The sequence below is a fragment of the Rissa tridactyla genome, chromosome 2 (assembly GCF_028500815.1).
Source record: "Rissa tridactyla isolate bRisTri1 chromosome 2, bRisTri1.patW.cur.20221130, whole genome shotgun sequence".
NCBI classification, from domain to species: domain Eukaryota; kingdom Metazoa; phylum Chordata; class Aves; order Charadriiformes; family Laridae; genus Rissa; species Rissa tridactyla.
Window position 1 is genome coordinate 118,425,180 of NC_071467.1, and position 22,294 is coordinate 118,447,473.

Here is a 22,294-nt window from a genome sequence, read left to right on the forward strand (position 1 = left end):
TTTGGGACTGGTTTTGTTGGTGCTGCTGAAGCACTATGTATGTCTTGGAGGTTAAAATAAGCGTGCAGTTGATTTATCTGCTACTTTACCTAGAAATTAGGCAGTGAGTGTATCTGTGCTGTGCTCCACAGTGCTCAGTATTGCAGCATTTGCAACCCAGAATCTCTGCTCTCTCATGACTTTATGGGAGCTCCGGTTCCTGGGGGACTCAGCTTCTCCCTGAAGTCCTGTAGTGCAAAATATACCTCTGTGCTCTCTGTGTGAACACATTCATAATTTTTGGTTTTGTAGGAACAGTCCTCCACAAACAACAGTACTGATGTTTAGGTACTACAGCTGAAAGCTTGCCGGACAAGCTGAGTATTTATTTCAGAAATAACACACTCACACTTTAAATTATGTCCTCTTGATGGATAGCATGAACAAAGTTAAAAGGAAGAATCTGTTATTTGTGTTGTCTTCCCATGGTACTCCAGGTCTGGAGAGTATTTCTTAAGGTGCAGAAAATACCTGCCTGGAGCAATTCTGTTTTTTCCCCGGTAGAATTTGCAGACCTGCTGGTACCTTGCCCTGGTTCGGGCCAGCTGATCCATCGGCGGCACGCAGGGTGCCTGATCATCAGTGATCCCAGCCTTCCAGGGGCCTTGCATCAGCTGTGTCTAGTGGGTGAGTTTTCCTGGAGTCAGGGATGCTTCTGCAGGCCTTGGGCTAGTTTGCTTCTAGCAAAGGTGCCCAGGTACACAGGCAGCAGCCCTTTCTGTAATGGGCTGGCCGGTTACTGCAGTGAAGAGAATCCTTAGGGGAACTCGGGTCTAGTGGTTGTAAAAGAGAAAGGGAGTAAAAGGGAAGAGTGGGCAAACCTGAGGCTAAAAGGGAGGAGAAGTGGTGTACCTGAGACCAAGGGAGAAGCAGCATCATCACTTCGGTACAAAGGCAACTTCATTCGAAACAGAGAAGTCATCTTAAAATCCTCCAATGGTCATGTTGCCTATCTTGTTCCTAAGTTAAAAATTCATGTTACTGTTAGTGAAGGCTTTGTAAATGGATGTTTCTCATAGTAAAAAGAAGGAGCCTGTGCTAAATGATAAAGAATTCATTAGATGATCTTGTACTGCAAGCTAAGGATAGCCATCACCCTCATTTCTGGGTTACTGATGCTACTATAAAGAGTAATAATAGTCTTGTACCTCCATTGCTCATCTAAGTGCCTTTCTGAGTAGTTGCTGCCACCCAACATAGATTTTAACATGTTTTCTGGACAAAGTCTCTCTCTGGGACTTGCATTACCAGCACCCTTTGGAATTTTTGATGTGGTGGTCACTCTTCTCTTCCTACGCAACAGCTTTCTGTGCGTTATTACTCATCAAAGACTCCAATAAAGTCTAAGTGAATTTTACACCTACGGCAGCATCTTCTCACAGCTACTGAGGCAGGGGAATATCGTGCAGTTCCAGGAATCCAGTTCTGATCATAATAACACCAAGATAAATTTGAGATAGTGTCAGAGTTAACAAAGATATTAATGTAGAATAAAGAGGATAAACCTATATGTAACTTTTTTTTTTATTGGAGCATTTCTTCATCCTGACGTTCTGCAGTACTTTTTAATGAAGAGAGATACCTGCTCATTTTGGACACAAATCCTAAGGATTCTAGAAACCAGCTATATCCAAAAATAAAACTGGCCCATCTACTTCAACTAGCCAAGCTTTGTGAATAGCAAGACATGAACAAATTTGATATTAGAAATATCTTTTACTCAAAACACTTTAAAGGCGTGATTTTTCTTCTATAGAAATCTTGTAGGTTTGTTTCTGAATGCCTCTTGTCTCTTATGCAGCAGAGATTTATACCTGTTGAAGGAAGCATCTTCAGAGCAAATGCTTTGAAAATTTTCTTCAGTAGTGCAGTCATCCTACTTGAAATTCAGTATTTATTTTTTGCCTATATATAGCTCATGTAAACTGGCAAACTCTTAAATTCTGATAGCAGTGAAAATGTAGAAAGTGTAGTAGAGAAAGACTACTTAACATTGTCTATTATACTCCTCTCACAAAATTTTGATTATTCCTTCATTTTTCCCTATATCTGATACCAAATTAGTCTGAAAAAGCATTCTAGGGCTAACTCAAATATGCAAGATGTAGGTGCGTGCAATCTTGTGGTCATGTTTCTTAATCCTAAGGTACATGTTAAGCATAAACCCCTTCAATATTATCTGTTACGTGTATTTGTAGTGTTTTGGTGTCTTGGGCACAAGGCTATCTGTAACACAGAACATTTCTAGTTTTGCATACTGTATATTTAGGCCTCATTAACCTTCCTTGGGCCTGCATATAAACAAGTTTATATCTTAAGGTCCAGCCACTGTACCTTTGGTTTATCTATTAACGATTATTGAAACCACAAGTGCCTGACAAATTATACAAGTGAGTCAGCTGAGAATTTAGAAATTAATTTCAGAAGCTGCTGCTACAAACCACTTCATATCAAGTATCATGAAATAATAATGGTCCTAGTGCAGTTCTGAACTGTCTGGCTGAACTTTGACATGAAGCATGGAAATGACATTTAACGAACTGAGGCAATCATTAACCTATCTGTCTCTGTGGTGCTCTTCTCTGACTTCTCGTTTAACTAAACAGATATGCACATTGTTTCCCACGATAGTTCACTTCCTGCAAGTATTCATAGGGTATGTCTATGTAAAGAGCTTCTCAAAGATGCTAATTCTACATAACCTTCTAAAATCTCTTAATCCACTTGAATCTGCAGGTTGTATGTTTTGAACATGTTATAGTGCACAGGTTCAGTGCTGTACCAAGGGGGCAGTCCATCCACCTTTCTCTCAAAAATAAAATGAGGAAGACGTTTTCGGTGGCATTTTACCCTTTCAGCTTTCCTGACCATTTTAACTTGGCGCACTGTTGGACTGCGCTTACATAAAACCTATTTTGTTCTTTGCTACCTGCACAAGGTTGGTGGGTTTTTTTCCCCCGTATTTCCCAAGATCACTGCCAACATGCCGACAGTGGGGGGCATTCTGTTCCAGCAGGTGCGTTAGGCAGTCTGATGTGGGCAGTGGGCGGCTGGTTTCCTTGGCCACCACCCTCGGTTCACTCTCACACCAACATACCAAGTGCCAACAGCAAGCTGCTGATTATCGTCCGAGACCTTAAGTCTTAGGTGGAAAAATTTAAGTGGGACCTCAAGTCAAGGAAACTTTTTGGAATCAGTTAATCTTTGCATTTTTAAATCGGCTTTGACATTTGATAGATGAGGAGAGTATCAGTAAATGCAAAGCGAGAGCCAGGCAGACACACAAGAATCAGCTTTGAAGCCAAGGTGGGAGGCGGCATTTAATTATACTAGGGTTTGCTCAGCTTGGGGTGTTGGTGGGCTAAAGTGTTGATGTGAATTTGGCATAGTGGGTGTAATGCACAGAAATAAGACTTCAAACGGGAATTCTGTTTTGAGGGAGGATCTGGGATTTTTGGACACCCCTTTTTGAGACGAACTGCAAAAGAATTAGATCAAGGATGGCGAGGGGATGGGGGAAAAGGGATCACTGTCAGGACTGGAACTAGGTCTGGGTGGAAGCATCAACCATTATGAATCGGGCCTTTAAGGAAATCCCAAGAGGTGCAGAAAATAACGTATGTCTTTCAGAGTGGGTTTTTTCACCTCTTGAGTCAGACTTTTAGATCTTTTTTCTTGTTGGTATTGTGAACCCAGTTTCTTTGTTATCTTCCAAAACAAAGCTAAGGTTTTCGCATAGTACCAGAGCTTTTAGAACAGGTGCATAGAGGCATGCAAAATTTCCCGAGACTTAGGTGTTTGTTAGTGACACTTGCTGTGTTTTCTCCCTAGGGGAAGGGATGTTTGTTATATTCCTGTCTTTTGTGAAAGCTCTAATACATCGCAGTAGCTTGTGGTGACACTGACAAATAGTAAAAAATGTACAGCTTGGTTTGCCCTAAATCTTTCAGAGCAGGGATACACAACAAGCAAAAGCCAGCCAATTTGGGTTGCATCTATCACTCTTCCCCATGTTTATGCCTCCAATACTGCCTTGTGCCCCCTATCTTCTACCCATCACAAGACCACAGCTCTTGCTGTGTTCGTAACAGCAAAAGCTGTTGAGCATATTGGACTCAAGTCTAGACTTGATGGCCAAAATGGGCAGCCTACCTGTTTAGATGGACCATCTGATCGCTGTATGCTGGCCAGCCACTGCCTATCGTCTGCTGGGCATGCCAAAAATCTGTGAGCTAGCGCAAGAGGTGCAGCTGCGGTGGCCAGCGCATACACTAGCCTGTGGCTGGCTGAAGCGCTACCATGTGCTACTCGGGCTATTGCCCTAACAGGAATATTAGGAGAGGGCGAAAGGAAAAGCTACAAGGAAAGAGAGAAGCTCTGCACTCAGTACTTGTATAGTCTCTTTAATTGCTCAAGATTTGTGAGTGTTCTGTAACTAATCCTACTGTAATCATGTAAATTTGAATGTTTCAATATAAACGTCATGCCCCTTGGGAACTCTTTCTTCCTGAAAGAGATACAAATGACTTAACAGCCAAATATTCATGCCTAACTGCCCTGAGTTAGTGTTTCAAAATCAAATGTCATTTCTCACTAGGAATGTGCAGTATTTTCAAAATGCAGACTCGCACAGTTACTATAAAGAGTATAATTAAACTTCTTACACTTTGTGCATTCTCTGTGGTTTTTAATGTGCTCATCAGTGCCATGTGAGCACTCTCATGGCTGTTTGTGACAGTTTAATGGCAATTCTCACCAAAGCCATTGCATGTTTTTGGCTCACTCTCCTTTTCTGTTAAAGGTAGCTGTTTAAGATATACTTTTGTTGAGAAAGAAATGATGAAAAATTGCTCCAGCGGATACAGTGTCTTGTAGCCACCTCTGTCACTGAAGTGCTCTGTACTCAGCCAGCAACAAAAGCTGTGATAGCAACTGTCTTTACCAAAACCAAGAAACAGGAGCTTTGATTAAAGAGGAAAGGCAGTGGTGGAAGCAGGGACAGTTGTTCTACTTATATTTTGGTATGTGTCAGAGTAGTGTGGCATTAGACAGTGAAGACATCAAGGAGGAAGGGTTGAAGGACATTAGGGAAGGTGTAGACGTCAGTATTGGCCACGGTGAAGTTGATCAGAAACTCTTTTGGGATGGATGTTCATACCAAAGTGTTTTATCCATCTCTTTTGGGTGCATTGATTCATATTTCTGCAATTGCCACCCTACACCCCCATCATCTGTAAAGGTACCAGAGCTTGCAAAGTGGCCTGCAAAAAACACGTGAAAGAAGACTAAGACGACTTTCTTTTGCAATATCTCATATAAGACACTCTTTTGCAATATCTGTGATACATACAGGAGAGGGGAGGCTACTTTTCCTTGATACCATAACTCTAGCCATAGCTCACAAAGGGAAGTGGTACCCAGATCTTGCACCTGAAGACTGAGAGAAGCAGGAGCATCCATGCAGCTGTGTGAGATCATGGAGCCGGCTGCTAGTCCCACACTGAAACGTGGGCAGAGCTTGGGGAAAGCCTCAGGGGTGTCATAGCCACAAGCTGAAATTTCATTTCATTGAAGTAAAGGCCAGCTGAGGACCTTACATTACTTTGGCTGTTTCTTCCCTTTCAGACAAAACAGGACATTTGCAGGCAGTTCAAGACCCTTCAAGAGAAGTGATCAGTTTTCTGGCTGTGAGAAAAATTAATTTCTCCAGGTAGGAGAAATTGGGCATACAACCCCAAAAGATCTGTTTGTGAAGGAAAGGCTTATAGATAGTGTATTGCAAACCCCAGAAAAGATTCCATCTACTGCTGGGACTTTGTGTCTAAAGATCCCTGAGAGAAGGGGAGAAAATAAATAGATGCACTTCTTAGCTTTCCTTTGCTTAATCATCACAGTCTTCTCCTTTGCCTTTGATTTTCTTACCTTGAAAAATTAATCTGTCAAAATCTGTGTCGTCCTAGGGATATTTGATGTAAATGCTTTCATGGTTCATGTCAGAGAACATAGTAACATAAATGTGGTGGTTCACGTGAGAGAATATGGTGGCTGTGTAAGTATCTCTTATGGTTATTTAGTGTGTTGACACCAACAGTTTGTTTCATTTGTTACTAGAAAAAAGGTGAAAGTCCTAGAATATGAGGGGTTTTAGTGGAGCAAACGCCTCAGCAAGTTTGCCGATGCCACCAAGCTTTGTGGCGTGGTCCACACACTAGAGGGAAGGGATGCCATCCAGAGGGACCTGGACAGGCTTGAGAGGTGTGCCTGTACAAACCTCATGAAGTTCAACCTGGACAAGTGCAAGGTCCTGCACCTGGGTCACGGCAATCCCGAACACAAATACAGGTTGGGCATTCTCAGCAGCCCTGAGAAGGATGTGGGGGCATTGGTGGAAGAGAGCTCAATATGAGCTGACAGTGTGCGCTCACAGCCCAGAAAGCCAACTGCAACCTGGGCTGCATAAAAAGAAGCACGGCCGGCAGGTCAAGGGAGGTGATTCTGCCCCTCTACTCCGCTCTGGTGAGACCCCACCTGGAGTACTGCATCCAGCTCTGGGGGCCTCAGCACAGGAAGGACATGGACCTGTTGGAGCGGGTCCAGAGGAGGGCCACAAAAATGATCAAAGGGCTGGAGCACCTCTCCTGTGAGGACAGGCTGAGAGAGTTGGGGTTGTTCAGCCTGGAGAAGAGAAGGCTCTGGGGAAACCTTATAGCAGCCTTCCAGTACCTAAAGGGGGCCTACAGGAAAGAAGGGGAGGGGCTCTTTATCAGGGAGTGGAGTGATAGGATGTGGGGTAATGATTTTAGACTGAAAGAGGGGAGATTTAGATATTAGGAAGAAATTCTTTACTGTGAGGGTGGTGAGACACTGGAACAGGTTACCCAGGGAAGTTGTGGATGCCCCATCCCTGGAAGTGTTCAAGGCCAGGCTGGATGGGGCTTTGAGCAGCCTGGTCTAGTGGGAGGTGTCCCTGCCTATGGCAGGGGGGTTGGAACTAGGTGATCTTTAAGGTCCCTTCCAACCCAAACCATTCTATGAAACAGAATATCCTGAAACTTGCTGAACTTGGAGTTGATCTGTGTTTTAAGCCACATTGAATACCTGGCTTATGCATTGGTAGTGTTCTCCCAGTACTTTTGGGGACTGAATAGTTTGAGAGGCCCAGGTTGTTACTATTAAGTTAAAACAGAAAGCATAAGAGATAGTCCGAAATGTTTTTTTGAAAAAGGTATTCCTTAACACCTGGTTTCACCTGCTTTGCTGCACACTGGAGTCCACCTAGGAAATCACAAGTGACATTTATGCGGAAAAGAGACCAAGTATTTTCCCAACCAGAGTCAAATAATATATGGAACTGCTCACACCCATGGCTGGTTTTGAGGAAACAGCTGGATGCAGCCTATGTTCAGCCACATTAAAAAACCAATAATGCAAGTGTGTGTGTCCCTCTATAGTAACTGGCACTGTGCACTCAATTTTTTATTTCTCTTTTCTTCTTACTCTATTCCCAAATTGCTAATTAGAGTCAACAAATTGGCTGTAGAATACAACAAGACATCATGCAGTCTGCCAAAAGGAGTGGCTGGCATCCGTACAAATTGGGTTATGATGTGTTTGAAGACTTAACGTTGGAAAAAGCTTTCCACATTCTCTTCATCCTCCCTGTCCTCCTACTGAAGTGACTCAATTCCAAAGGCAGCAACATATTGCTCCCTTGCTATCAGGGGTTTGGTTAACAGAAATGAGTTTTCCCATGAGGAAATGTGGCCTTCTACCAATTAAGTGTCATTCTTATGCTAAGTAACCAGTAGGTGCAGACCCTCAGGGATGGGTAATTTGTATGTAACCTAAATGAAGCATTGTAATAACGGTTGCAGTAGTTTGGCTTGGCAAAGAGAGGAGTCTGGAATGTGAGACTTCTGTAGCTCTGAAGCAGCGTATGTAGACCTACTACAACCCTATGGTGCTGTACAACAAATGCAGGTGTGCTGTGTGGCTCTGTGGTCCCTCCCTATGCCTTGTAGGATAGATACGGGTGCCTGAAAAAGTCAGACTGCTTAGAGCGGAGGTGGATATTCCAATCCCTTTCTGTACTATATGGCCCAATAGGATGTCTGTGCCATCACTTGCTTTTTCTCAGTGATCTTGCTATCCTCGTACCCCCATGTATTGACCAATGGCTTACAGTGGCTGATTTGTTCTGAATTTACATGTTAATATGAAGGTTAAATCGGAGCCCTGATGTTAATTCTCCAAATTTGTTTTCACTGGTACAGTGGAGGATGCACTTGGCTGTCAAGGATATGCAGCAATTTGTGCTTGTAAACTCTTAGGAAAGCTTTTACCCAAAATAACATGATACAAGTGGATTCAGAGGTGACACTAGATCTGAGGGCGATATCAGGGGAGGAAGCAATTCCCTTTTCTTCTGCAATCTCCTACTTTATGAGCTTTCAATTAGCCTAGGTTTCGATAGCTTCCAATAAGCCCAAACTTGGAGTCATGATCTTGTTTATAAAACACAGGGGAATATGACTGAAAGCATGGAGCTAGGCTGACCTGACTCCTGCTGCTGTGATGTCTCAGTAAATGTGGAGCTTTTTTGATCATACTGACCAAAAGTATTTCTAAAAGATGTTACCCTGTTGGTAATTGCACTCTTGAGCAATGATGGTCTTTTCTGAATGAAGCAACTTGAGAAACTCTGAAGAAGCCTTGTAGCACTGAGCATGTAGGTTTCTGTGTCATCCCAGATCCTTTGAGAATAAAGCCAGCGTTTGGGCCACAGGGAGCACAGGCTTGCACAAAGGGATTTGTACAGCAGGAGTTGGCTGAGATACATGATATGTGTTTGTGGCTCGTTGGCTGTAAAATGCGGAAGTCTTACTTCTCTGATACACTTCTGAGCAAAGCAGTGTAGCTGTTGTAGTAAAAGCGGTGCTAAATAGCTTAATGCAGATGATCAGTTTTCAAGATTTGCATGTGCCGTCATGTATTCAGCCATTTATAATTGTTGCCATATATCTTAACAAAACAATCTGCAAAATCCGTGGCTACTGGCTGTCTCCAAGTTCAGATACGCTGCTTGTCTGGTGGATTTGGAAGAGGATTGCATGCATTGTCACGCCGCCTTATTCGACCCTTTGATCTCGCTCACAGTTCTTCATGCATAAAGATTTTGAGAGCATTGCTTTCCTTTTCTCTTCTACACAAGTATTTAATCTAAAATATTTAATTTGAACAAATTGCAGATATGAAAACAGAGCTTGAAGACAAATGTTTAATGCCTCAGAGGAAAGAGGGTCTGCTTGAGTCGAAAACACAGGGTTTAGAGTCAAGATATCTGAATTACTTTCTCAACATGCTAGATTTCCAAAGTAACTGGAAGGAAGTCCTTTGGTGCCTCAGTTTTTTACCTTTAAAATGCATTTAAAGGATATTTGGCCATTTCTTTTATTTACTTGCTGAGATTTTAGTCAGCTTCCTTTCAAAGAATTTAATTCCTTTAGGGTAATGGCATTATTGTCAAGGAGTTAGTAAGTTTTAAATAACTGTGATATATGGTATATACTTACTGATTGCAAAGAGTAGGAAAAACCCGTATAAAAATGAACCATGAAATAGTATATATGTAAAATAGTTTTATCAGCGTCTTCACCTACTGTAGAATTATGGCACTTTGTCCCTTTAAAAAGTTAATCATTCAAAAAATTAGGAGTTGGATCACAGAGTGTATCACAGGATTTGGTAGTTGGCTCTGATATGAAAAATACTTCTGGTATGACTTGTTAAGGAAGTTCTTGTTTTTAACTGTGTTTCTAGATTTTTTCTGGAAAATCTCTTTTCTGTTTACTACCTGAGATTTTATTTTAGGGATACTCAATAAATAATCCCATTGTTGCAGCTTGAGGAGTATTTAATATTATCATCTCAGGGTGTCTTATTTAACTAATATTGTAGATGGACTAGGTGGATAAAACCCAAATATTTTAATGCACCAGTACTAACCTGTCATTATTCAATGTATGATTCATCCTAGGAGTCAAACGTCCATGAATGTAGATCCTTTTATTATTTTCCTTAATATGTTGAAACTAAGTAGATACTCTTAATGCTTTATATTGGTACAATCTCTTACTTTTGGGGACTGGGAGAGGAGAACAGTTGGTTTATTTTTTCCCCATCTTGAAACTCAAGTCAGGTTTGGTTTTTTCTTATTTTTGTTTGGTTTCCCTCCTTTCCTGGTGTTTCTGCCTCTGAGGTCTCCACCCCTTTTCAAAAATGAACCTCTGAAGAAAACGAGAAAGAACATTTTTTTTTTTTTTTTTTAATGAAAGCTCATCATAACTAACAGAAAAGTTGAGGGTGAACAGCCTTGAGTAGTTGGTATACATTTTGTTGTTTCATATTAAGGAGATCATTGTTTTTATCATTCTCCTTCTCATTACACAATTAGCAGATTTAATGTATCCATCTGACTCCGTATAGACTAATCTGTCTTCTTGGAGACTAACCTGTTCTGTGTCTCAATTATATGGTTCTTCTAATGTTTTTCTGGGTCCAAGAAAATTTTTAATGTATTTTGGTTGAAAAGATGTTTGCAGTGTCCGTAACACCATCCTTAAAAAGTGGTCGTTAACTTTTTTTCCCATGGGTATGTGTGTAATGGAAATTACTTTAGCCCCTGCATTATCTTTGTAACAGGGCAAATACAGAATAGCAAAGGCAATGTGATAATATTTTAGCATTACAGGCATTTTATATCCCTGGGTCTGCTGGACAAGGACTGGTGATTTCTTGTAGTCTGACCTCATAGAAGAAGGTCAGCATGTTAATGGAGCAGCACATACACTGTGGACATTCTTAATGCACTGCCTTCTACTGCCTACTTGCCCTTATACTCTTTGAATTTGTCATCAGCAAAGCAAGCAAATCATTTATCCCACCTTCATGTTTTCCTAAGGAAAATGAAGAAAAGAGGAAAAAGAATGGCAAGAAAGGGGCAGCTTGAGAGTTACCTACAGCCCTCTGACAAAAATAAACGTGTATGTGCAGAGAGAAAGAACGTTTTCATTTTGTCTTTATGGCTTCCAGCTCAGATACACAGAAGGAGAGACAGATAGACAGACACACACCCCCCTCTGTCTCCGGTCCACCCAGGCTCAGCAGCAAGTTGGCAGCCTGCACCACGAGCTGTATCAGCAGCCAGCAGTTCACCCACCTGCTCAGCTGGAAATCCTAATAGCTAGGTATCGCTTCCCCAAAATGCCATCAATTTTCTGCTCTTTATGGGAGGAGTTCAGCTGGGGGAGAGACCTACGTTCCCTCCCTTTCGGTGAGAGATGAGAGTAAGCCATGTCTCAGAAATGAGAAATAGCTTCTGTTGGCCCCGTCTCTCCCTGTGGTCACCACACACAGGAGGTAAAGATGCCTCCAGCTGTCACAATGGGACCTTCTCTGCCACTGTCAGGTGAAACTACAAGAGTGTATGCAGCGGGTCTGCATTAAATCCCTTCATTCACTTATGGCTAAGCAGCACGGTTTGAAAAATGTTAGGTAGCACTCAATTTCCTTATTTTTAAAAAGTTGCCTCTGTGGTTTCCCTTAACCAAACGTGACAAGCTGTGGTAGTGATACCTCATGCAATTAAAGCAGGAAAAGGCATCCTGCTCAAGTAGCACCCATCCTTTGGCTGCCATATTTTCATCCCAGTTTATTGGGAACTAGAAAATTCTCTTCTGTGAATGAAGTAGGGTCTCTTCTCGAGTGAGCATTGTGGACGTAGCTGAGAAGGGCTGTGGTGGTTGTGCTCCACTCACTGCCAGCAGTTGAAAGGCAGCACTGAGGGACTCAAAGACCCATTGCACACTGTCATCTCTGCATGCGTGACCAGGTAGCTTTGCAGCTCTCCCTGTTTTCCCCCCTCCTGTTCATACGCTTCGTGTTCTTTCCATTTTTCTTGATTGCTCCTGATCAAACTTGCTGATATCACATGCAGAAGCGTGCATCTTATCACAGCTGGGGAGTCCTATGAAGGTACCCCCTCCCTTGTGCAGATGGGAATAAGCTTGCCCTGGAGAAGACAGGAGGTTTGCTTGGCTTTGAAGCTTTCTGTTTGTTAGAGGAGTGAATCCTCCTCTGGACAGCAGATCAATTTTACCCAAGAGCTCTGAGCAGCACCAGTTTTGAGAAACAGCTGTAATTCTCTGACAGTCTGGCTAATCTGTGCTTGCAGGACTGTTTGGTTTTTATTATTGTGATACAAGTATTTACAAAAATAGAGTGTTGGGGTTTTTTTTCCATTTTTCATTATTCAAATAGCTTAAAATCCATATGAAAAGGACATTTGTGTGTGTGCCCAGATGTAGAGCCCCTGTTAGTGAGGCCAGCTGGGATTAAAGTCTCATTTGTATAATTTGTAAAGGCTTTGGAATTTTTCCTGCGGTTTTCAGCCGTAAGCTGGCATTTAGCTTTTGTCAGACTGCTGGACAGCTTGCACAATAAAGCTTCCAACTAAAAATATTTCCTGTGCAACAGGGAAAACCCCACCAGGGAAAAATGTGCATTTTAAATGCGGTGACTGTGGAGTTGGTTTGAAAAAAAAAAATTATTATTCAAAAAAAGAGGGGAAAAAAAAAAGCCCTGTGTGTTTTAAAGGCTTAATCAAAGAGAGCTCCACTCACAAGTAGCACAACATACAGAGGCTCGTTTTCTGCAAAAGCAGAAATAGAACGGTAAGGAACTTAGGAGGCACACACTGTGCGCTCAGGATGCTCGCTTGCACACAACAGTAGAGAGTAACGTTGCACAGCATCAGATACCCTCGCCCTGTCCTTATTTGCCCTTGGACCATGCTGCGAAGAGCTGCTGAGGTGCAGGCGTTGACTGATCCAACCTTCTGGAGCTGGCCAGCTATTCCCCATATAGCCCATTGCCACTGTAATTCCAAATCTTGCTTTAACTGATGGTTAAATGTCCGAACCATGTCCCGGTTGTTTGCTCTCTGGGGAGCGCAGCATCACTCCGTCTCACTCCTCCTCCCACAATGGGTGGGTGGATGGCAAGGAAATGCTTTCCTTACCCTTCCCATCTAGGGACCTGTATGGGACTTGGATTCGGAGGTGTCACCCTCCTGCTGGATAACACTTCAGTGCCTTCAGTGTGTTTCTTAAGCTGTTCTGTGGCTCGTGGAGTCGCAAAGCTACAAATGCGTGTCATCTCAGAAAGGGGGTGGTGGAGTCACTCTGTGCCCAGCTCCCAGAAGAAAACGGTGCAGCCTGGTTTAGGAGAAGTTGGGCTTACAGGGTGAGATAACCAGTATGAAGAATGGGAACTGAAATCACGTCTCTTTACTCCCCAGCAAAGTTTTAAGGATTTTGGCTTGTTTGAATTCTTTTTTTTTTCCTTTTATTTCCCCTGTCTTTTTTTTAAATAATCTTGAAATGAGTCCAACTTTCTCTTTGATTGTACGTGGTGATGATTCTTCTCATCTTTGCTGGCATTTCACAGCTGTTTGTTCACAGCTTTCTCCCGATACAAGAACAGAAACAAACCACAAAGCGGAGGATTGTTGTCTTTTTGGCGTTCTTGAGCTCTATATTAAAAGCCCGGCGTATTTTTCTAATCAGGATTACAGAATTAATTTGCATGGTTTATCCTCTGGTATTTTTTTCTGATGGAGCGGAGTTTGTATCTCTTTTTGTGAAAATTTTTATGCTTCATCGACCTCACTTTTTTTTTTTGTTGTTCAGCTGTTTTTCAAGAATCTCTGGATTAAAAATGAAGTTTTCAGAAAGAAAAGCCTTCACTTAGGTAATTTGAATAACTCATCAAAGTGGCTTTATGTTCTGTTCTTTCATTTGGTGTCTGCTGTGGTAATGGAAAACTTTTCTCATGGGTGAACGGTGCATTTATTTGTAGCCATTTATGTTCAGTTGTATTTTGACTGCAAATGCTTTCTTTACATTAACATTAATGCAAAGTTCAATGACCAGATGTTCCTGAGAGTGTTTTAATGTTGCTCTCTGCATTCTGAAGTTTATTTACATGAGGTTTCTATATGAATTTTCCGTCCCTTCAGTGGGTAGGTGCAAAGGATAAATTTGTAGTAATAGCACAGCAGGAAACGAATGCCTCTCCAATTGAGAATTTATGAATATCTCTTGCTGTTGTTGTTTCTTAAGAAAAACAGCAGGATGTATTCATTTCAAGGTACTGTCAGTGTATATTTTTGTTCTTTTTGCCTGTCTTCTTTCAGAAATCTGAAATAAAAATCACATTGATGTACTGTAGCAAGTAGAAACAAATATGACAGTAAAAGACAATATATGTGTTCATATAGCGTAGTGTTCAGTGTAGCTGTAATAACTTGCTTTGACTCACATTTATTTGTATTTTGCTTCAGCATGTTGTGTGCATGTAAGCGTCATAAATTTATGCAGTATTAATTCTTAACGATATGCCTGAAAAAACATCCAGTACAAGACGACCAGGATATAGAATTTCCTCCCTTTGAAAAATATTGAGATACTGAAAACGTGTTTTGCTGCAAATTAAGATGGAAAAAAAAAACCCCAAAATTTCACATGAAACAAAATTTCTGGAGGAAAATGTATTCAGATATGGTGAAATATTTCCTTTTGCTTCAGGAGGAAAGATTTGTTTCAGTGGTGACATTTTTATTTGTATATCTATGACTTTTATGTCATAAAATAAATCCTATAGATCATATACAAATGTTGTGAATGGAACCTGTGAAAATGTGGAATGTTCCATTTTGGCAATATCAGATTGTTCCAGCTTTTACACAAGCATTTGGATTTGAACTTGTTTTGATTTTGTTTCAAATATTCAATGACTGCTTATTTAATTTTCATCGGAGTCGACAGATAGTATTAATCAGCTGTGTAAAAATACACATTTTAATGAAAGGCTTAAGAGGAAAAAACTTGGCAGTGTGGTGGGGAGGTGGTGTCCAGGCATCAAATAAAACACCTAGAAGGGCTGAGAAAAGAAGGTGACGAGTTTGTGGCCTCCATTTACGCCATTGAGATGAGACGTACAGACCACTTTTGGCCACTGAATGATCCACCCGGGCTGCAGTTACACTTGAGGCTTGTTACACGCCAACCTAGAAATGAAAACAGGAGTAAAATAGAGAGAGATGGGCTTTTTGTGCAGGTGGGGTAGAAGTGGTATGGACATGACCATAAGTCATCTTCTGAATGACAGACTTCATGGTTTTCTTACCCGGGGGAGTTATTTGCTAGTTGATAAGAATGTGTAACAGCCGAGTGCCTGGATTTCTCCCACAAAAACGACATTTTAGCCCATTGGTATATCTGCCAGCTAGTGAGGAGATACACTTTAAACCTTATTTCTGAAAGTGGCATCCGTGTAATTGTCAGTTTAAAAGAAAAGGTGGAGTGAAAATACTCTTGACTTGGTTCGACAGGATATTTCTTTTTGAAGAGTTGGCAGTTTCTACACTGCAGGTCTCGGCGAGACTTTGACGGATGTGTGATTCGCAGCATTGTCTATCCCAGATTCAATATCAGTATAGCATATTTGGTGCTCTTAGTGGGATCTCATCCATAGGGTCTGCGCTGTGCTAAATCATATCCTGACAGTTACATTTGGCTTTCTTGAAAGAGTACTGGTAAGGCCTCAAATTACCAGTTCTGGAATCTGTATTTAAACAAAGATATAAACCTCTTGGGTCTTTTTTTCCTTGTCCCAGGGGGAAAAAAAAAAAAAAAAAAAAGGAAATGATCAGATGGCTAGAAAACGTGACCTATGATGAAAAAGGATTCTTTAGCCTTCAAAAATTAAAGAAAAGAAAAAAAAAAAAGAAGAGGAGATCAAACATCTTAAGCTGTCTTGTTTAAATAGAAACAAGGAAGATTTGGCTTAAATGTTAAGAAAACCTTTCAACGTTAGGATAGGAAAACACCGGAGTAGATGGCTGGGGGAGGTCTGCAGCATAAGGAGTCATTAAGAACAGGCTAGCTGTATATTTGCTGGGAGTGATCTAGGTATTGCTCATCATGTGTGGGGGCAAGGGGAACACCTATGGCATCCCATTTTTTTCATGGCCTAAAGCTCTGCCAAAGTGTCTTGAAAGCAGAAGTAACTTGTACTGCAAGCTCTCTGCAAGCTCCCCTGCAATGCAGCCTTTTGAACTTCTAGGTTCAGAAGTCAGCTCTAAATAAATAAGCATCAGTCACTGTTGCTCATCTTACAAAGCAGAAATGGAGAAAGAATATTCACTAACGGCTGTAAGACATGGCAAACATCCTTATAAACATGTCGTTATGGCAAAAGCTTATTAGCTCTCGCTGAGATACTGTCAGGACCTGTATTGGATATGGCTTCTCACATCTTTTACTGCTGGTAGATGCCTGAAGAGAGGTCCTGCCCCTTCTTAGGTCATTGCTTTAACCACTGTTAACTCTCCACAGTTGTGATTTCACCCTTGGTGTTTACAGTCAGCTAAATTACAGTGAAGCACTGGGTTTGAAAACCCTCTTCTTTTTAAAAATCGACTTTTATAACTGCTGCAAAATCCATATTTTCACTTTGATTACCCTGAAACATAACATGCTTCCTGGGGGCAGCAGGTTGGGTTAATATGCCACGTAGGCGTTCATTCATCAGCCAGGAATTCCTGACATACAACCTTACAGGGAAAACACAGGGCAAAATAGTTTAGTTAAATGCTGACGTGTTCTGCTCTTATTTGAGTTTTCCTGCTGGAAGATCAAACCATAACTCCAATTATACCTGGTATTGTTTCAGTGTTTTCCTCACCTGCTGCAGGACACTTCTCCCCTGTGGGGAACAGGCCTGAAAATGGTCCTCACCAAACTTGTGCTAACAGCCTTCATTCACAAACCAGAATGATGGCTTTGTGCCCAAGTTAAGCCAGAAGACTTTCTTAGCCTGACCATTTTCATAGGAGTTCAACTCGAGGTGATGTGCAAAATCCGCCGAACCTGACCTACGTTCAGCTACCATTTGTTCAAATCTTGTCCTTTGTGGAAATTTTAAAAGGGAGGTGTCTTGTTGCAGGAAGCCTCTGTCAAAGGAACCTCTTTAATTCTGGGGAAATGTAACTGGAAGGCTATAAAATTCAGAGAAGACCCAGAAACCTTCATAGGAAAAGTAAGTTAAGTATGCAGACGACTGCAAAAAGGGGGGAGGATGTGGTGATGGAGGAATATGCAGTTAGTGCTAGGTAAGTGAAAAATCTATTGTTAGATGGCAGCATGGGTGGATATAAATGGCAAAAGGGCACAAATCTGAACTGAAGGTGGTTATGTCAGGTTTGGCATTTGTCAGAGAGAGTTTGAGGGCATAAATGCTCTGACTAGGTAATGGGAACCATCAGCAGTACATAGCTGAGTTTTACAGGTGTGTTCACCTCAGGTCTGGACCTCTTGTCTCAGGACCTGACTTCGGCTGAACTCGTCAGTTCTGGAAGGTCACAATATACCACTGAGCAAACCCGATCCATACACACCAAGTTATTTGTCCCTGCACATGGCTAACGTTTAGTCATTCCATGTAATGCCTGTCAGCAAATGTATGCAAACATTTATCTGCGGTCTAGATGTGATCTTCAAGGAATGTTGCTTTGCTAGTATACAGGTTACAAAATAGCAACTATCTTTCTTTTTTTTTTTTTTTTTTTTTTAATGAAGCATCAGTTAAGTTTGTTGTTTTCTTAAGAGAGGGACACCTGGACCTTCTCCAGTCTTGTTTTCAAAAAGGCTTTTAGAGGCAGATGCTTTACTGCTGATTTCTTACATACTGATTACTTTCCAATAATTAAATTACATGTTTAAAGATCAGCAATCTCATGGTTTATTTTAATGTAAATTAGATGATGAAAGTACCACAGGGAGTGCGGGTCATAAATGCATGTGTGTGGTATGTAGCTGTGGACTCTCGTCAGAGAGCTTTGAGGAGGCCAAAAGTATGCCTAGATTTAAGTTTGGCATAGCCAAATTTATGGAAGTTGAGTCCATCAAAGAGCGTCCTTTGAGGATGGTCTGTTGTAACACGGGTTCCTGAGCTGACAAGTGCAGAGTGTGTCGAAGGCAGGGTCACTCCACACTTGCACCTTTCCTGTCATCTCTTCCCTAGCATCTGCTGATGCCCAGAGACAGAGCGAGAGGCTGGTTGAACCTTTTCTTTGAACTAGTATGGCTCGTAATCTGATTTTTATGAGCCAGTAAAATATTTTAAGGGAAGGTTACGATCGCTTACTGTGTCCTGCTGCATAATGCAGCAAGTGATTCCTGCACTTTGACACACGCTGCAGTGAGCAATCCTTGGCATCTCCCTTTGGAAGTCACCAAGGCTTGGTTTAAAGGGCCCAGGTGGAAGATGCTTTATTTAGTACTTCCCTCAATAATCAGGATTAGGTGAACTTGCTACAAGTTTTGATCTTTCTTCCTTTCAGAAAGTACATCTAGGTTTTCTGTATAAAACCTCCTCTGTTTTCCTCCCACAGCTTCTTGACTGCTGATTTCAAAGGTAAAGGAGGCGGAGAAAGCAAATTTGAGGGTGGCACATACAGCTGTCTTTTGTTGGAAAAAGGAATTCCTTTTTTACCTCGGTGCAAACCTTAGTTTATTATTTCTTGTATGTTGCTCCGTGTTGGAATTTAAAGGTAAAACCGGGGCAGTGAATTTCTCAGTGAATGGTTGGGAGGATGCGTGTTTTTAGGAAACACCTAGTACAATACTGTAAGCTGAGCTTCTGGATAGTTAACATACTGTAGACTGCAGTGCGATTACTGGGCCAGGTTCATTTCTGCTGGCACAGGAAAATCATGATTTCACTGGGGGGAACACGGACAGTTGTTTTGTTGTGCTTGTGGGAAAGACAGACGATGTTTTCCCTGGGTTGTTGGACAGTTTTCATTTTGGGGTAGATGATTTGACTTGAGATGGTCTCTCCTCTGCTGTTACTTGGATTTTGCCAACCGCTGAGCATATCGTTCATCGTGCTGTTCATCACGTAGCCTTCCCTGTGATTCATCCACACAGGTTGGTGTGCCATGCTTTCAGGTGTTGGAGCATGGCCCGGGTGCAGCCCTCTGCTGTGGGTAAGTGGAGGAGGACACTTTCTGGAGCAGAACTTCTTAAGTGATGGGTGATCTGCAAAATGCCATTAGAGAAAAATAAATTGGATTTCAACTTAAAGCTTGGGAAGGATGTATCACGAAGAGTTAACAGTGGCCCGTTGGGCTAAATGTTCTTGAGGCATGAACAGGCCCCCGCCTTTCACAGGCAGGGGATAGGTGCAGAACAATCAGGGAAATACAAGTCCCATCTTAGAATGACAGGAGTTTGGCCAAAGGCTGGTGTACACAAGTTCCTCTTTGGGGCTTCAGGGGGCTGAACTTTCTCCTTTTTTTTTTTAAGCCTGATTTTTAGCAAACCAAGCATTGGCAGTGTATTCATGTGTGCGGTGTTTGTGTGCTACAGTAATGATTCATTCTGAAGGGAATGAAGGTGAAGTTGCGTTCTTGAACCTGGAAGTATGTTTGATTTCACTGAAACTGAAAGGAACTGAAAGACTTTAATTCAACAATTTATAAAGAACAGTACATTACAAGCTCTAAAACATCAGCCCAAGGGAAAAAGCAAATATTGCTATTGGCAGAGAAAGAATATTTCAGGATGCTGAGTTTGAAACAATTTTACTCTAAAACTGAGTAAATAAGAAGTGACAGGCTGAATCTTAATTGTTTCTCTGGGCACCAGGCTGAGGCCGCTCAGTGCCTGGGAAATGGAAACAAGGGCCTTGAGCTTTGTATTCTGGGTGAGGCCAGTGCAGGGAGAGAGCCCGTGTCGGGGCCTGTGACAGATGCTGTGCCTGAGACAGCATAATCTGGATTAGCTGGAGTTTCCCAGAGAACCGATAGGTAACATGGTGCCAGTGCAGCCGCAGGATGATGGACTTGAGGCTCCCCAAGAGGAGCAGGGCTTCAAGGATGTCGGTCCTACAGCACCCGTCACCTGCCTGTGGGGGAACACCGTGGTTAAAGGCGAGAATATTTGACTGCAGCATGCCTCTGCCGCTGGCCCAGCAGTATGGTGAAGCAGGTTGGCTTTGGTGGGCTCCTCTCCACCGGTGTCCCAGCTCTGGCACAGCTCAGCAGCTTCTCCTGGCTCCCAACCCCTCCATCTCTTTACTCATGGCTGAGCCTTCGGGCAGTTCAAGGTGCCTTGGGAGTGCTCTGAAAGAGTGAAAATGAAACATTGATGTTGCTTTTCCACTGAAAATTTGAACTTCTGATATTTCTTCTATTTGATGTGGTCACGTTGCGTTTTGGAGTCTTCCACAGAGGAGCAGTTCTGATCTGTGGATGGTCCTGTATTTCAGAGGTGGGTTTGCTTGGCTGTTTAAATTTTCATTACTTAAAAAAAAAAAAAAATTGTCACATCCACAAAAGTAAAAAGGTCCAAGAATTGTAAAGTGGGTACCTTCTTGAGTGAATCTAGGGAACTGCTGAATGCAGGTCTTGAGTGACCTGGGGCTGGATGTTACGCTAGGGCATAGGCACAGCAGGAGAAGCATGGGGTAACAATTTTTAAAGCCTTATTTTTCTTCTTTTTTTTCCCCAGATATAAGATTTTTTCAGCAACCATTTGATTTGGTTTCTAGTGAGCTTGATTGGTTGTTAGCTTATCATCAGTTGTCTGGGAAATTGCTGCTGAATGTCTGTGTTTCAGGGCTGAGTAGTGCTGATGCCCCTTCAAGAATATTAAGAAGTTATTTAATGAAGACCTTTTTTAGGGTAAACATTACTTTAGTGGGTCTGCTACTAGGCCTTTTTATTATTTCCTCTTTTACAAAGTAAGAACCATGGGGAACATCTCACAACTAAGTTACAAAACCCTGAAAAACTGAGTTTATCATGAAAATTGCAACCAACCTGTAAGTCTGCTACTAGTATATGTAGTGGTAATGCTGGACTAATCGAGGGCTGGGGCAGGGAATTAGTTTAACACTTTCAAAAAGAATAAATTAATATTTGAAGAGCACCTTTTCTTGTCAAAAGGAAGTACAAAAATCATATTTAAAGATATTACTCTGTGATTATTGCACTTTCATTATATACCTAAGGGTCATAAATTCCGATTTCCACTATCTCAACATGTTGTGGACTATCATCAGAATCAGTGGGGCTGCAGGGAGGTGATAGTTAGTATCATTTAGCCTACAGCATGATTCCCGTTGTTCTGAAAGAAAGGTGGTAAAGGTTATGGAAAGAGGCTCAGCTGGGGCTCCAGGGGACACCTCCACCTTGAGTGAACGTAAGAGGAGGCTCTAGGAGGGGGGCACAAAACTCATGTCTATCATTTCACAATACATATAGGGAGGTGAGCTCAGAAATACAAATCGTTTGGCATAACCATTTCTACAAACAGTTGTTGATGTGCAGGCGAAGTTTGCGGCTCTGATTTTGGAGTGAGATTGAGGGGACAGACGAGTTTACTGACCTGGCTGTTGGCAGAAAGCTATGGAAGATGCGGTGAGATAGGACTGCAAAGCTGAGAAGGAGGCTTCAGTTTCCAGTGCAAGTCAACAACAAGGAAACTCCAAGAGATTGTATATTTACTCTGTCATTTAAATAATGTAAGTTCAGATTTCAAGAAGTACCTCCTGACTTACTGAGCTGCAGTCTAGGTGACAAGTTATTCTTGTGTGAGAAAACTTGTCACAAAGTTCATGGAAAAGTGTTGTTATAATATTCTTGTAGTTTGACTTGAGTTATGAGTAGCGATTGAGGTCATGAACATTAAGTTGGCACTACCTTTTAGAGAAAATTTATTGCAGAAGCTTCATATTGCCTTTAGACCAAGTAAAACCCCTCAACTTCTTAGAAGAACTAAAAAACTGAAGTGGTAAATCAGTTATTAAACAGCCTCCTCTGTATTGAGTAGTGAATACTAGTAATCATGCGTGAGTGGCGACTTTCATGTGATCTTCTTGTGATCATCACTAACAATGAGAGAGATGGTTCATGTCGCCATTCCCCAGCACAGCTGATGTACTTCTCTTTTTTTCACAGGAGAAGGCTAAAAATTGAGTATTTGGGTGCTGCAGGTGAGAAATGTACTGAAAACTGCTTGTAAAGATTTTAATGCGCTGATTCGTTGCTCTTACGGTGCTGCTTGATTAAGGCAAACACATTGCTGCATTAAAAAAAAAAGTCAGGGGCTTTATACTACTTGTTCAA

General features: G+C 41.8%; 1 protein-coding gene across 9 annotated transcripts in view; it reads left to right on the forward strand.

Moving 5' to 3' along the window:
- Positions 1–22,294, forward strand: part of MYRIP (myosin VIIA and Rab interacting protein) — a 261,162-nt gene that overhangs the window by 180,051 nt on the left and 58,817 nt on the right. Inside the window, exon 1 of one of the 9 annotated variants that reach the window (XM_054191443.1) lies at positions 13,749–13,848. The exons of the other annotated variants lie outside the window; for them this stretch is intronic. The gene's annotated coding sequence lies outside the window, so the exon portion shown is untranslated. Of the gene's footprint in view, positions 1–13,748; positions 13,849–22,294 lie in introns of those variants that run through there. 9 annotated transcript variants of the gene reach the window in all.